Genomic DNA, 12,570 nt, shown 5'->3' on the forward strand with positions numbered 1-12,570 from the left:
AAAGAAATTTCCGCAAAAAATAGCTTTTAATTCTCAGAAAAACTCCCTTTTGTAAATATTTTACAAAAATACCAAAAAAATTAGTTTTAACCCTTGATTTCTCGTAAAACTCTAGAATTTTATTCTAAAAATACAAAAAAATTGAAAAATAACACAAAAACCAATTTTTTTTTTGGAAAAACTACAAGAAAACGAGTGATTTTCGAACTTTTGAAATCTTTTTAAGACAATTTTTCTCAAAACCTCACATTCAAACCATTTTTCAAAAATTTCCTAAAAAGGGGGCCTTCTTTTGAGAAATTGGAAAAACCACAAACGGCCGCAGGCTCGCTTCTCCTCTCCGCCCTCGATCTTCAACAACCATCTTCGCCCTCCTCCCTCAATCTTCAACCATCTCTCCCTCTGGAGCCTTCCACGCCCTCCTTAAAAAGAGACCTCGGTCTTCTTTGAGGGGCATCGATTTTTTTGGCAATCCATCAATTTCATCCGCTTCTTCTCCTTCCTCTCTACGATCAATCATTCACTCCTCTAATCCTCTGCTCCTTTATTATTTTTTTTTTCTGAAGGAAGTCCTACAGCCGAGCGTCGTTCCTTTCTTCCTTCCTTCAAAATCCCTGCAGCAATCAGGTAAGTAGTCATCCTCTTCCCTCTTTTCTTGATCTTCTGTAAAGCATTTCTTGTTTTGTTTTTTTACGTTGTTTTAAGTTTTCTTTTTTATCTTTTACGCTTTACTCCCGACTTGCTGGGTTTTTTTTTCTCCCCATTTTCGCACCATCGATGATGTTGAGTTGCCTGTGCAATCTCAACTCATCTCTGTGCAACAGTAAAAGGCATGAATTATTCCAACAATTTATTTCTGTAATTGTAAATTTTCCTTTGCTTTGAATTCCTCATCTTCTTTTATCTTGCATTTCTTCGTTGTGTTTGCTTTTCACAATGTATATTCTCACAACATATTTTTATGATCTTTGAGAACTTATTTGCCTCATGTACAAGCCAAAGTCGTCGATCTCTTCTGCGATGGGTGCCTTTCGGGTTTATATTTTTGCGAAGTGGTGTTTCAAGCGGATTACCCACCTGCGCGATCCTTGTTCCCAGGGACAATGTTCCTGCGATATTATCCTAAACGCATGTTTATACTCCTTTGTAACAGAGATGCACGATTTTGTCCCTGGATTTCAATCATGTGGTATGCCTGGACCACTATGTAGCAATTATTTTCGTTATGTCTTGTATCTTAGATTCTCTCTTTAATCTTCTCGTTCAGCATATTGTTCCCTTTACTATTCACCTGCATAGCTTAACAGATACCTTCGTTGTAATTTTGTTTATGCCAAGATATCATCGGTTTCATATCTGATTCGTGTTCTCTTAAATTTGTAGCATATTGATTAAACAAACAACATGCGATATTATCATCCATTAATTCATTAGTGTTTGCATCTTGTTGATGCCCTTCCTTTATCTATTTGTCATTATATCTAAGTCTGGTACCTCAGCCATATTCTGCATTTGTCAATACTACATTAAGGTCAACCTGTGTGATTTGAATTCTTCTGGTAGAAATCTGTATGCCGGGCTGGGTTGAGTTTGATATTTGCCGATATTACTCAAAATGGGTTCTGTCAACATATGCTTCCCCAAGTAGTGTATCTCATTTGTCACTACTGTGAATCTGGATTCATCATCAACATTAGAGGCCTCAGTTTTATCAATTCCAACTGTAATAGACATAGGCAACATTTCCTGCAAAAAGAAAAAAAAAGAAGGGGAAAATTGACGGGAGGGGTGCCAAGGTGAAAATCCAATATATTTGCATCTTTGGCTCTTGAAATCACATAGAAGTTCTCGAGAAATAACAGGTTCAAGAGGATTGAGCCATTTGATGCAGAATCTCTTTCTTCTACGAAAAAAACAAAATGGTATGGTATTTGTTTGATTGATCAGCCCATGAAAACAATTTATTAGAAAATTCCTCTTTGGTATTAGAGTATTTAATTCTATCTTAATAAAACTATCAGTCATGAAATATTTATCCAGAATAGATTGTATATTTTTTTTTCAAAGTTCTTGTGTTACTCTCGGTAAAATGGGGGTTGATTGACTGACTGATTTATTCTGCTCTATAGAATCTCGATCTGAAAAGCAATTTCAGGTGACTAGCAGCGCAGGGTCTGCAAATTTCATCCATCATTTTGATTCAGTAGCTAATGTAAGGATAAAAGCTATTGTATTATAGAGTTTTAAGGTTTTAGTATCCATATATTTTAGTGTTTGAGATCTCTTTCTCTTTTATGATCAGGTCTATACTTTCTATTAACATGAAATTATTTGAAGTTTCATTAAGATTGTGCCACTTTTACAAATTTTACTCAACAGCACCCTTGCCGCTTACAGCAGTGCTACCCCCTGCTGTAGTCTACTAACTGGCCCCTGTGTTGCACCTCTGTAACATCCAGCATCTGTTAGGTCTACAGCAACTCGCAACACCAACCTTCAACTCACCTTCATCACTTCTTATGATATCATCACAGCACTATCAATATCTCCACTTTCACTTCCCATTCATCTTCCACCTGCAAAAAAAAAAAAGAAATCATACAATACCCATAGATAATACACCATTGCATCAGCTATAGCAATACCCACGCTCAGCTCCAGCCGACTGCTGCCCAGAGCCAACGCCTATTACTTTCTCTGTGCTCATGGCGCAGTGTCCACCACACTGGTTTACCTTCAGTCACCCTATTCTGTGTCTACACTTTCACAATGGCCATCATCCCTTTATATACACAAGCACCTTACCTTCCAGCTTAAACTCCATCTTATCTGCCAGCGTGAATGAAAAAGTACCTGAATGTAGGAAATATGGCTTGGATTGCCAGTTAATGTGGTATTTACAGGATGCAAGTTTTGTTTACTTGCACATCACTGTCACTGTCACTATTCCAGTCATGGCATCACGTGTATTTCACATATCCCAGTCCGGTCAATATGCATCAATTCATGATTCAATCTGGGGAGGATTCAGTGGTTCAAGTTCTGAATGTCATAAAGAAATGAGGTGGGTAAGGATGAAAGAAGTCGATAACATAAAAATCAGTTTCAGCAGGTATATTGCCAGGGTGTTGTGATAGCATGTTGTATTTGGCAATGCCTTCTAAACCTCTGCCACCTATATCCTTACCTTTCTTGTATTGAGTTATAAAAAGCAGACACTAGATCTTTTCACTATTTACTACTGTAAATTTCTGAAGCACCCCTCATTGCCATACACCCACTATGAACTACTCCTCGTTTCACAACATATATTCATTGTACAATGCCTCATTTTGCAAGTCCTCCATTTCCTAGTATCCTTGATAGTGCATATCACCTGCGTTTTACAGTATTTTCTGCAAACTGTTTTCAAATCACCATGTTCCATCTATTGAAGGCCTTCAAATCACCTGTCGCTATTGCGACCATGTCCAGTTAGCCTCTACAATTCCCAGCATTGCAAATGTCACTCAGCAACCTACCTGTCATCTGTAGCAATGTTTGCTGCAATTCACTACCCCTGTTGTATCTACTCACCACACTCTCACAGTATCACCAGCTACATTCTCAATACCCTTACACCCCATGTTACCCTTCACATTTCATTCATTTAACCTGTCATATAGGTGTGTCTTCCTGCAAGTAACACTATCCACCATAGCATCTAACCATATTAGGCCTAATTCAATGAAGGCCTCAATTTTAATGCCTGCTATGACTTACGGCTGTGAGGTTCCCACTCCAGTACTTAGCATCAACTATACCCTTCATTCCTATGTTTTCCACTTCACTGTCAACACCCAATAGCATCCAGCGATACCTATACTTCCCTGTGTACAGCACTACGTTCATTGTTTACCCCTTGCCACTGACCATCTGTTATACATCATCTCTTCAGTATCCTGCTAACATACCAACATTTGGCGCTATAAACACCTTGGTTGTCACAGCTCCATTTCCCAGCAGCATCATTTCCATTATCTCTTATAACCTCCCATTCACAACAGCCCATGGCTGCTGTGGCTTTTTACCTTTAGAGCACCTTTACACATAATCATGCACAATGGCTACTGTGGCCTGCTATATGTGCCTTATCTCATTTAAATTGCCATTAATTTAGGATGCTATCAATACATTCTGAGATGCACAATGTTTTCCATTTAGCTCTTAGAAATACACAGATGTAGGATTAGTTTTCAATATGATATTTGTTTTCTACTTGCCTTGTAATAACATTGTTTTGCAGGAAATATGTGAAAAGGTCTATTGTATGAAGTTGTAAACTTAAGTCGTAATAGCTAGATTTGAATGAAAATTTACATTTTCTGCTTTAGGTAGAATGAATGAGCATTGTAAATATCATGAATTACTTGTTTTTCATGCATTTTGGCCTTTATTTCTCAAATTCTCACAAATGGCAACACGAATGGCACATGCACCATTTCGTAAGAGGTAATTGATACTAAGTTGATGATCCACATCAATGGCCATAGTCAGGGTGTGGACAAAACTTAGCATTTTTATCTTTTACAAAATAACACTGGATCCACACTGGATCCATTTTCAAAATTCATCATATTTTCCTTAAATATTTTCTTCTTTTATCAGAATTTAGCTTAAAATTAACTCAAAATATATACCAATGGCCATAGTCAGGGTATATTGAGGGTTCATTTCATTTTAAATTCTATAAAAGCACCAAAATGTATTTCATTCTTCTCTTGAATTTAAATATAGATTATTATATAATACATTCAATGACCATAGTCAAGAATGCATTATATCTTCAATCTTATTTTAATTCACTTAAAGAATGGAATAGCTTTTTCAAATTCCAATTTCAAAATTCTTTAAATTCATTCATCATTTAGGATAGAATTGCATCAATATTTTCAAAAATTTCCTTTCAAAAACCCAAGTGATTTTGAACATCTTTCCTCAAGCTTCTATTTCTATTCCCATTCCATCTCAAATTCAAAGTCCAATTTGACTTTGGAATTTCAAAACCATTTTTCAAACTCCAAAATTCTAATTCAATTCAAAAATTCAATTTCAAAGTTCCATTTTAAACTTAGAAATCTTTGATTCATTCTCAAAATCAAGTTCATCTTCTTATCCTCAAATTCAAAAACCATAGTTTGAGATTGATTCTGAATCTCAAAAAGCTTGACCTTTCCTAAATTTTAAATTTAATCTGGGTTTCTCAAAACCCAGATCCGTATTCAAAAGTCCCATTTGGTCTTTCAAAGCCCAAATCCAAAGTTAATCTCAAATTAGATCCAGATTTCCAAGTATGAATCCAACTTTACCTTGGATCTCAGATTACAGATCCAAATTTCATTTAGGATCCAGAATCCGACTTCACTTTGGATCTCAGATTTCAGATCCAGATACATCTTAGGATTCAGAACCCAATTCTACTTTGGATCTCAGACTTCAGATCCAAATCTGCCTTAGGATCCAGAACCCAATTCTACTTTGGATCTCAGACTTCAGATCCAAATCCACCTTAGGATCCAAAACCAATTCTACTTTGGATCTCAGATTACATATCCAAATTCCATTTAGGATCCAGAATCCCATTCTACTTTGGATCTCAGACTTCAGATCCAATTCCACCTTAGGGTCCAGAATCCAATTCTATCTCGAATCTTAGACTTCAGATCCAAATTTCATCTTGGATTCCAAATCTTGAATCCAAATCCATTCAAAATTTCGGATCCAAATTTCATCTTAATTCCAATTCTTAGAACCAATTCCATTTCATTTCCAGATTTCAAATCAAGTTCCCATTTTGGATCCTAAAATCCAAAATTCAACTTTGTACCCTATTTAGAATCCAGACTTTGGATTCAAATTTCATCTTGAATTCCAACTCTCAAATCAATTCTATTTCTCAAATTCTATTTAAATTTCCTACATTTCATTCTGATTTCAAACTTCAAAAGTTAGAATTCAATTCCATTTCATCTTTATTCTAATTCAAAATCCATTTATGTCTTTGAAGTTTCCTTCCTTCTCCTTTATCTCAGTTTCAAAATCATTTCTCTTAAAGATCCAGATCTATTTTTCCAAAGCTCTGATTACTCCGAAAACTTAGAACTTTAAATCTTAAGTTCTAAGTTAGAAACCATTTCTTCACTCTATCATCAGATTCATCTCAGAAACACTTGGAAAATTTCAAATTATTTTCAAAAAGAGCATACATCTTCGCATTCGCACAAGCATGATTCTTTGTGCATTTAGACTTAGGATAAATTCTTAGGTAATATTAAGGTAAAAGCAAAAGGCATTAATTCGACCCTTGGTTCAATTACCCCTGGTAAAGGCGCCAGGAATGGTCGAACGTCGTACCGACGAGCGGATCCCGTCTCCCAGTTTTCCCGCAAATATTTCAAAAACGGAGGCGAGTTATTTTCATAAATATTTTCAAAATTAAGGTCAAGTGAGACCCCGCAAAAGAGTTCCTCTTCTCTTCTCTTTTCTTTTCTCTTCTCTCTTCTTTTTCTTTCTTTTATCTTTTCTCCCTTCAAAAAGGAGGAAAATAGAGGTTAGAAAAGGAAAAGAGAAGGAAGAGAGAGAATATTACAAGAGAGGAAATTTTTTGCAATGATCACAGTTTTGGCGACCGTGATGAGACTCGTCTTTGTCTGGTCGAATTTAATGCCTTTTCTTCTTTGATATTATCTAAGTCTTTATTCTCCAAATGTCAGCTTCATTTCCATGCAAACCTTAGGAGCCTAGACTCTGTCCTAAAGCTGACATTCATTGCATATAGGATTTAAGTATAGTTTGGTAGGACCATATTGAGGAGATTATTCCATGTTCACATTAGACTTAGGTCTGAAATACAACTCTCCTCAATTTTAGGGATTGAATGTAAACAATGTATGCAAGTGTATGCTTCTCTTCATTTTAATCTATCTCTTTAGGACTTGCATTAGAGCCATCTGATTTCTTGCATGTTGAGCATATTTTTGGAAACCTCCTTACCTATATTGTCCCGGTCTTCACGTTGCTGGGCTGTCTCACTGAACCATAGTTTGGGAGAGAGCCTCACAACTGGACCACTTATTTGGGTTCGCGCCCCCCTACCACGTACCTAAGGGCCATAGTCCGAGGTATATCGGTAGGTGCTCAAGGATGTTGGGAAGCCATTACCTTAGAACTGGAGAAATATTTCTATGCCACGTACTTTGAGCCTCGGCTTGAGTATATCGGCGTATCTTGATTGGAATCAGATGATCTGAACCCTAGAGTTAGGATTAAGGTCCTACAAACCATTTCAAATATTGCATTTGGAGTCAGCCTTTAGGGAGTGCTGTGTGCGCATCCTTGTTTGTGCAGCTTTAGTTGTATGATAATTCTCTTATTCTTTCATATATATGTATCAAACCCTTTTCAAAACCCTGGGTGTATTATTCGAAACTTACCCGTATTTTCAAAACCCCCAGGTGTATATATTTCTCTACTTACATTTTCTTTTCTCCTTTTAGATCAATTTTTCTTCGAAAACCCTAGAAAATTCCTGTAAAAATTTCATCAACCTTTTCAAAATTTCGGGGTTTGATTCTTCAAGAGTCTATCCGTAAGTCCTGCATTCTATCTAATTCTCCTTATTTCTTTACCCCAGTAACATGGCGTCAAATTTCCTCGATGCTGTTTTTCCCCGAGATCATGTCTTCTATCAGATTCAGGATAGATCTCTGGATCAGCAGGTCATCCAGTCTCGTCCTTTCTTCCCTCGGTGGTATTATTCTTGGTTCGCCACCTTGTCACGTATGTTCCCAGACCACTTGGATGACTGTGGGTTGGAGATGACATCGACAGCAGGCAAGCGAACCATTAATGGAGCTTTAATTTAGGCCATGGCAGAATGGTGGAATCCACGTACCTGCATATTCTGGTTTCCATGGGGAGAGATGACTCTACTGATGGATGAGTTCAACGATATCATGGGATTGCCCGAACCAGCCGGTCAGCCAGATGATCCTGTCGAGCAGCAGTTTTTGATCAACATTAAAGGGGTGGATGTTCGAGAAGCCTTGGCAAGAGCAACAGTGAGCAGATCCTGGCCTCTCACTGAGATTGGTGGGAATCAGTTCATTGACCTATTCAAACTATATCACAAGTACAGAGCCTACAAAGAGGTTGGCACTCTGTCTCGAGCAGCGAAAGACAGAATTCAGCATGCCATGATCCTGTGCACAGTGGGGTTAGCTTTCTTCCAAGATGGTCAGAATTTCATAGATGTCACAGTCGCCCAGCTCTTTCGAAGATGGGGAAGTAAGCAGACTCGTCAGTTTTCAGTCTCCATGGCTGCATTAGCCTTTCTTTACAGAGGTTTGGCTCGATTTGCTCTTGGGGAGACCATTTTGGTAGAAGGGTGCACTTACGCCTTGCAGTCGTGGTTCCTGCGACACGTTCCCTCGAAGGCCAGTTCTTTCAGATTTAACAGTAAGCAGCCGAAGTCAGCCATTCAGTGTCGAGCTTTGATCGAGAAGCTACATCAGAAGGAGATTACTTGGGACTTCTTTGACAGAAGAGAGACTGTTCCTCAATACACCTACACTCGCGACAAGCGCTACAGGTTGCTGGGCCCTTTCTTTTGTGTTGATTATCAACCGGAATGATGTCTCAGGCAGTTTTCGCAGCGACAGATTCGTGCCAACACCCGTTTCCCAACAGGCAACATGCCAGAATTCAACCTGCAGTCGGATCAGTGGTCTGGGGCATATCATGTCACTAAATATACCTGGGACTCCTTTGTTTCTCTATCTATATTTCCTAGACCAAATGTATCATCTGAATATCGAGAGTGGTGGCAAACTGTCTGCCCACCCTCTCTTTGTCTTTGAATGTTAAAAATATCAATAAAATTTACTTTTTGGCCAAAATTTTGTTTCTTGTATTTTGTTTATATAACACAAATAGTCACAATTTTTGGTGACGACCTCATCCCGGGTAAAAGGGGCATTCCTCTCACATTGATCTTCAATATATTTTATCATGGTTGACGACCTCTTCTAGGTAATAAGGCACATTTCTCTGTTATCATCAAATGGTAACACAATTATCACAAATCGTGTGATGACCCAATCCCGGGTAATGGGATAATCTCTTGAAATTGTCTGCCGAAATCCTTCATTCTTTTTCCTCAAAAAGTTATAATTTTCAAAAAAGCTTCTCCATACTCTAACCATTCCCATATTCTGCAGGAAAACTTTGGCATCCAAAGATGGTGCAGACAAGGCCTGGTAAACAGGCTGCTCAACGACACAGTGACAGCGAGCCAGATGAGATGAATTCTCCTAGAGTATCCAAAAAGCATGACTCGGGGGATGAGAGCGATGTTGATCCGGCTATGTACCGGGATTTTCAAAAGATGATGACTAAGATGATGGCCGAGCAGGCTAAGGCTGTTCCCAAGAAGGCAGCTTCTAAGAGCAAAGCTAAAAAGAAGCCCATAAAGAAGCCGGTCAAGATCAGTAAGCAGAAGGTACAACGTGACAGTACCTCTGAGGATTCTAGGTCAGCAGAAGAAGTCTCTAAAGAAGAAGAGCAGCTGATCTACATCCCGAAGCATCTGCGATCATCCAAGAGGCCAGTGTCAGTAAACAAGCCTAAGTATAGGGCCCCTGCAGAGGATTCAATCCAAGCCTTGACCAAAATAGTTAAAGACCTGCAAATTCGGGAAAAAGGAAAAAGGTCATACACCAAGCAGGATTTCTACCTCAGTTCAGAGGGGGACATCAATTTGGAGAACCTCCCACGGAAATTCATTAAATTCGATGGATCTGGAGATCCCAAGGCCCATCTTGCCATGTTCTTTTTAGAATGCGCTCGGTTCAGCGAAGACAACCGTGCCCTCTTCCTCTGTTTCTCCCGCAGTTTGGAGGGAATAGCCGCCAAATGGTATGCTGAGCACGTCAATCCCATTAAAATAAGGGATTTTGACAAAGTTGTCAACATGTTTGTTGAACGCTTTCTGTTCAACACGGAAGCTCTGCCCACCCTGAACCACCTGTGCAATCTGAAACAGGAGCCCAATGAGAAGGCCAGAGACTTCATTCATAAGTGGAGAAGCCTTTGCAACAAAATGAGAAACCCTATTTCTGAGGAGCATGCCCTCCAAGTCATTCTCAACAACTTCTCCCAGCCCTTAAAAAGCCTCCTCTTCCCATATCCCTCCAAATCCTTTATCGAACTAACAGAGCGAGCAGAATGACTCGAGATGGGGATAGAAAACGGGACGTACGAGGGTGTTGCTTTGGCCAAGAATATTTCGGACCCAAAAAAGAAGGCACACTTCACTTACTCCGCCGAGGTTCCAGGGGATGATCACGGCAGTAGCAGCAAGCAAGGCAGCGGCAGTGGCACAAAGCTCGAGCAGAACAGAGGAAGGAAGGGGAAGTTCTTCAAAAACAATGACAAGCCTCTCCCGACCGGTCCTCAACAAAAAGGGGATCTTCAAGAAAAACCCAAACATATAAACTGGAGCAGGGATAAAAAATTTACTCCCCTCGACCAGCCTCTAGAAAAGATTCTGGAATATTTGTTGTCTCACGGAATGGTAAAACTTCCCAAAGTTGCAGATCCGCCAGTGATCATGGGAAGATTTAAGGAACAGTATTGCAAGTTCCACAGAGCAATGGGACATGATACGGAATACTGCTTCGTCCTGAAGCATCTGATCTAAGACTGCATTGATAAAAGCATCCTCATCGAGGATGAAGAAGAAGACAAAATGGACATCCTGTCCGCCCCATTCACAAAGCATTCAGCATCAACCATTTCTGAACATTCCTTCCTGCCACAGAGTCACATACATCCATGTTCCAGCGAAGAAATGCGTTTGCAGCATCAGGTGATGGTTTTACGTCAGGATCAACCTGCATTTCAGAGAGGGGACATCCTCTCATTTCTGAACATCAGAAATATGTCAGTTAAAAGTGAAAAAACATAAGTTTTTCCAAAGAGATTTTTGAAAAAGGAAGCCTGCACAGAGGAAGCAGAAACCTCCGAGGCAGCAGAAGAGTGGGCCAAAAGCCTTCAAAAGCCAATTACAATTCTCTCTAACATCTCTATTTTTGAATTAACCCATGATTCTCCTAAGCATCGAGAAAAACTAGATGATCTACTGAGAAAGATCAAGGTGAAGTCGGGCACCACGCCCGAAGACATGGCACAAATTATAAACCAGGCAATGACAAACGCGCCTATCACCTTCTCCGATGAGGACTTGCCTAAGCCTCATTCATTCCACAATAATGCACTGTACATTGTGGTAAGGACCCGGGGCATGACTGTCCCACATGTACTCGTTGATGGAGGTAGCAACCTCAATATTTGCCCAAAAATGACAGCAAAAGCCCTGGGATTAAAGGAAGAAGAATACGTGCCTGATCCCATCACCATTTACGGCTTCGACAATCACGGGCAGACTGCCAAGGGAAAGATCTTCCTGGAAATTTTCATCAACTACTCAGTGCACACCGTCTTATTCCATGTCGTCAATGTGCCACCAACTTACAATCTTTTGTTGGGACGAACATGGATCCATAATGCCAATGTCGTTCCATCAACTCTCCACCAATGCATAAAGTGGTCCAAGGGCGGAATGATTACTACCGTTTTGGGCGAAGACCCTGAAAAAAGGGTGTCGCAGCCTATGATTCCTCGTCCAACATTCACAGCAGATATTCCAAGCATCCGAGAAGCAGATGAAATCAATCTCAGTGACAACTTAGAAATGTTAAAGTTAAAAGATGTCATGGGAGAAGAGAACATTGCAGCCACAGTCCAGTGGCAAGGACCTTGTTTCTTCAAACTAGGAGGACGCATCAATTACACCTCCTTCAAAGATCATCCTTTATTTCCACAATTTTCTAAAGCAAGAAAGGGATTCGATCTGTTGATCAAACATGGATATCAGCCATTCCAGGGCATGGGGAAAGATGAAAACGGCATGATAGAGCCTATCATTCCAGTTTAACATGCAGACAGTTCAGGGTTGGGGTTCACCGGCTAGGATTCCAGCAAAAAGACAATTTTTATCAGAGGGAATAAGTGAAGATGATGCCTTAGTTTTCCTGCTTTCTTTTCTTATCTTTTGTTAATCTTGTAGGGACGACGCAGTCTCGTTTCTTTTGTCGATGTCTTGTAAATACTTCATTTCCAATCAATGAAAGATCAATTTTCTCCTCACATCTGAGCATCTATCATTCTTACATTTTGTCAGTACCATTATTTCTTTGCTTTGTATAAAAGGCTTATTTATTTTTTATTTTTTTTGACTTATACTTTCCCTTGAAAAACTTCTTCTTGGCATTTTCAGGATCATTAACTCCTGAATCAATGCCAAAATTCGTTATCAATCCCAAATATCTAAAATTGGCAAGGTTTCCTGAAATGAAAGAAAGAGCAGAGGTCGGTCAGGCAGCAGAGCAGACCGAAGAGCCAGCCGAATTTGATTCCACCATTCAGGAATTGCCAGAATTTGCTCATATTCAGAAGCAGGATGAACCCTCA

This window comes from Nuphar pumila, chromosome 5 (assembly GCF_984573655.1).
Source record: "Nuphar pumila chromosome 5, dmNupPumi1.hap1.1, whole genome shotgun sequence".
Taxonomy (NCBI): Eukaryota; Viridiplantae; Streptophyta; class Magnoliopsida; order Nymphaeales; family Nymphaeaceae; genus Nuphar; species Nuphar pumila.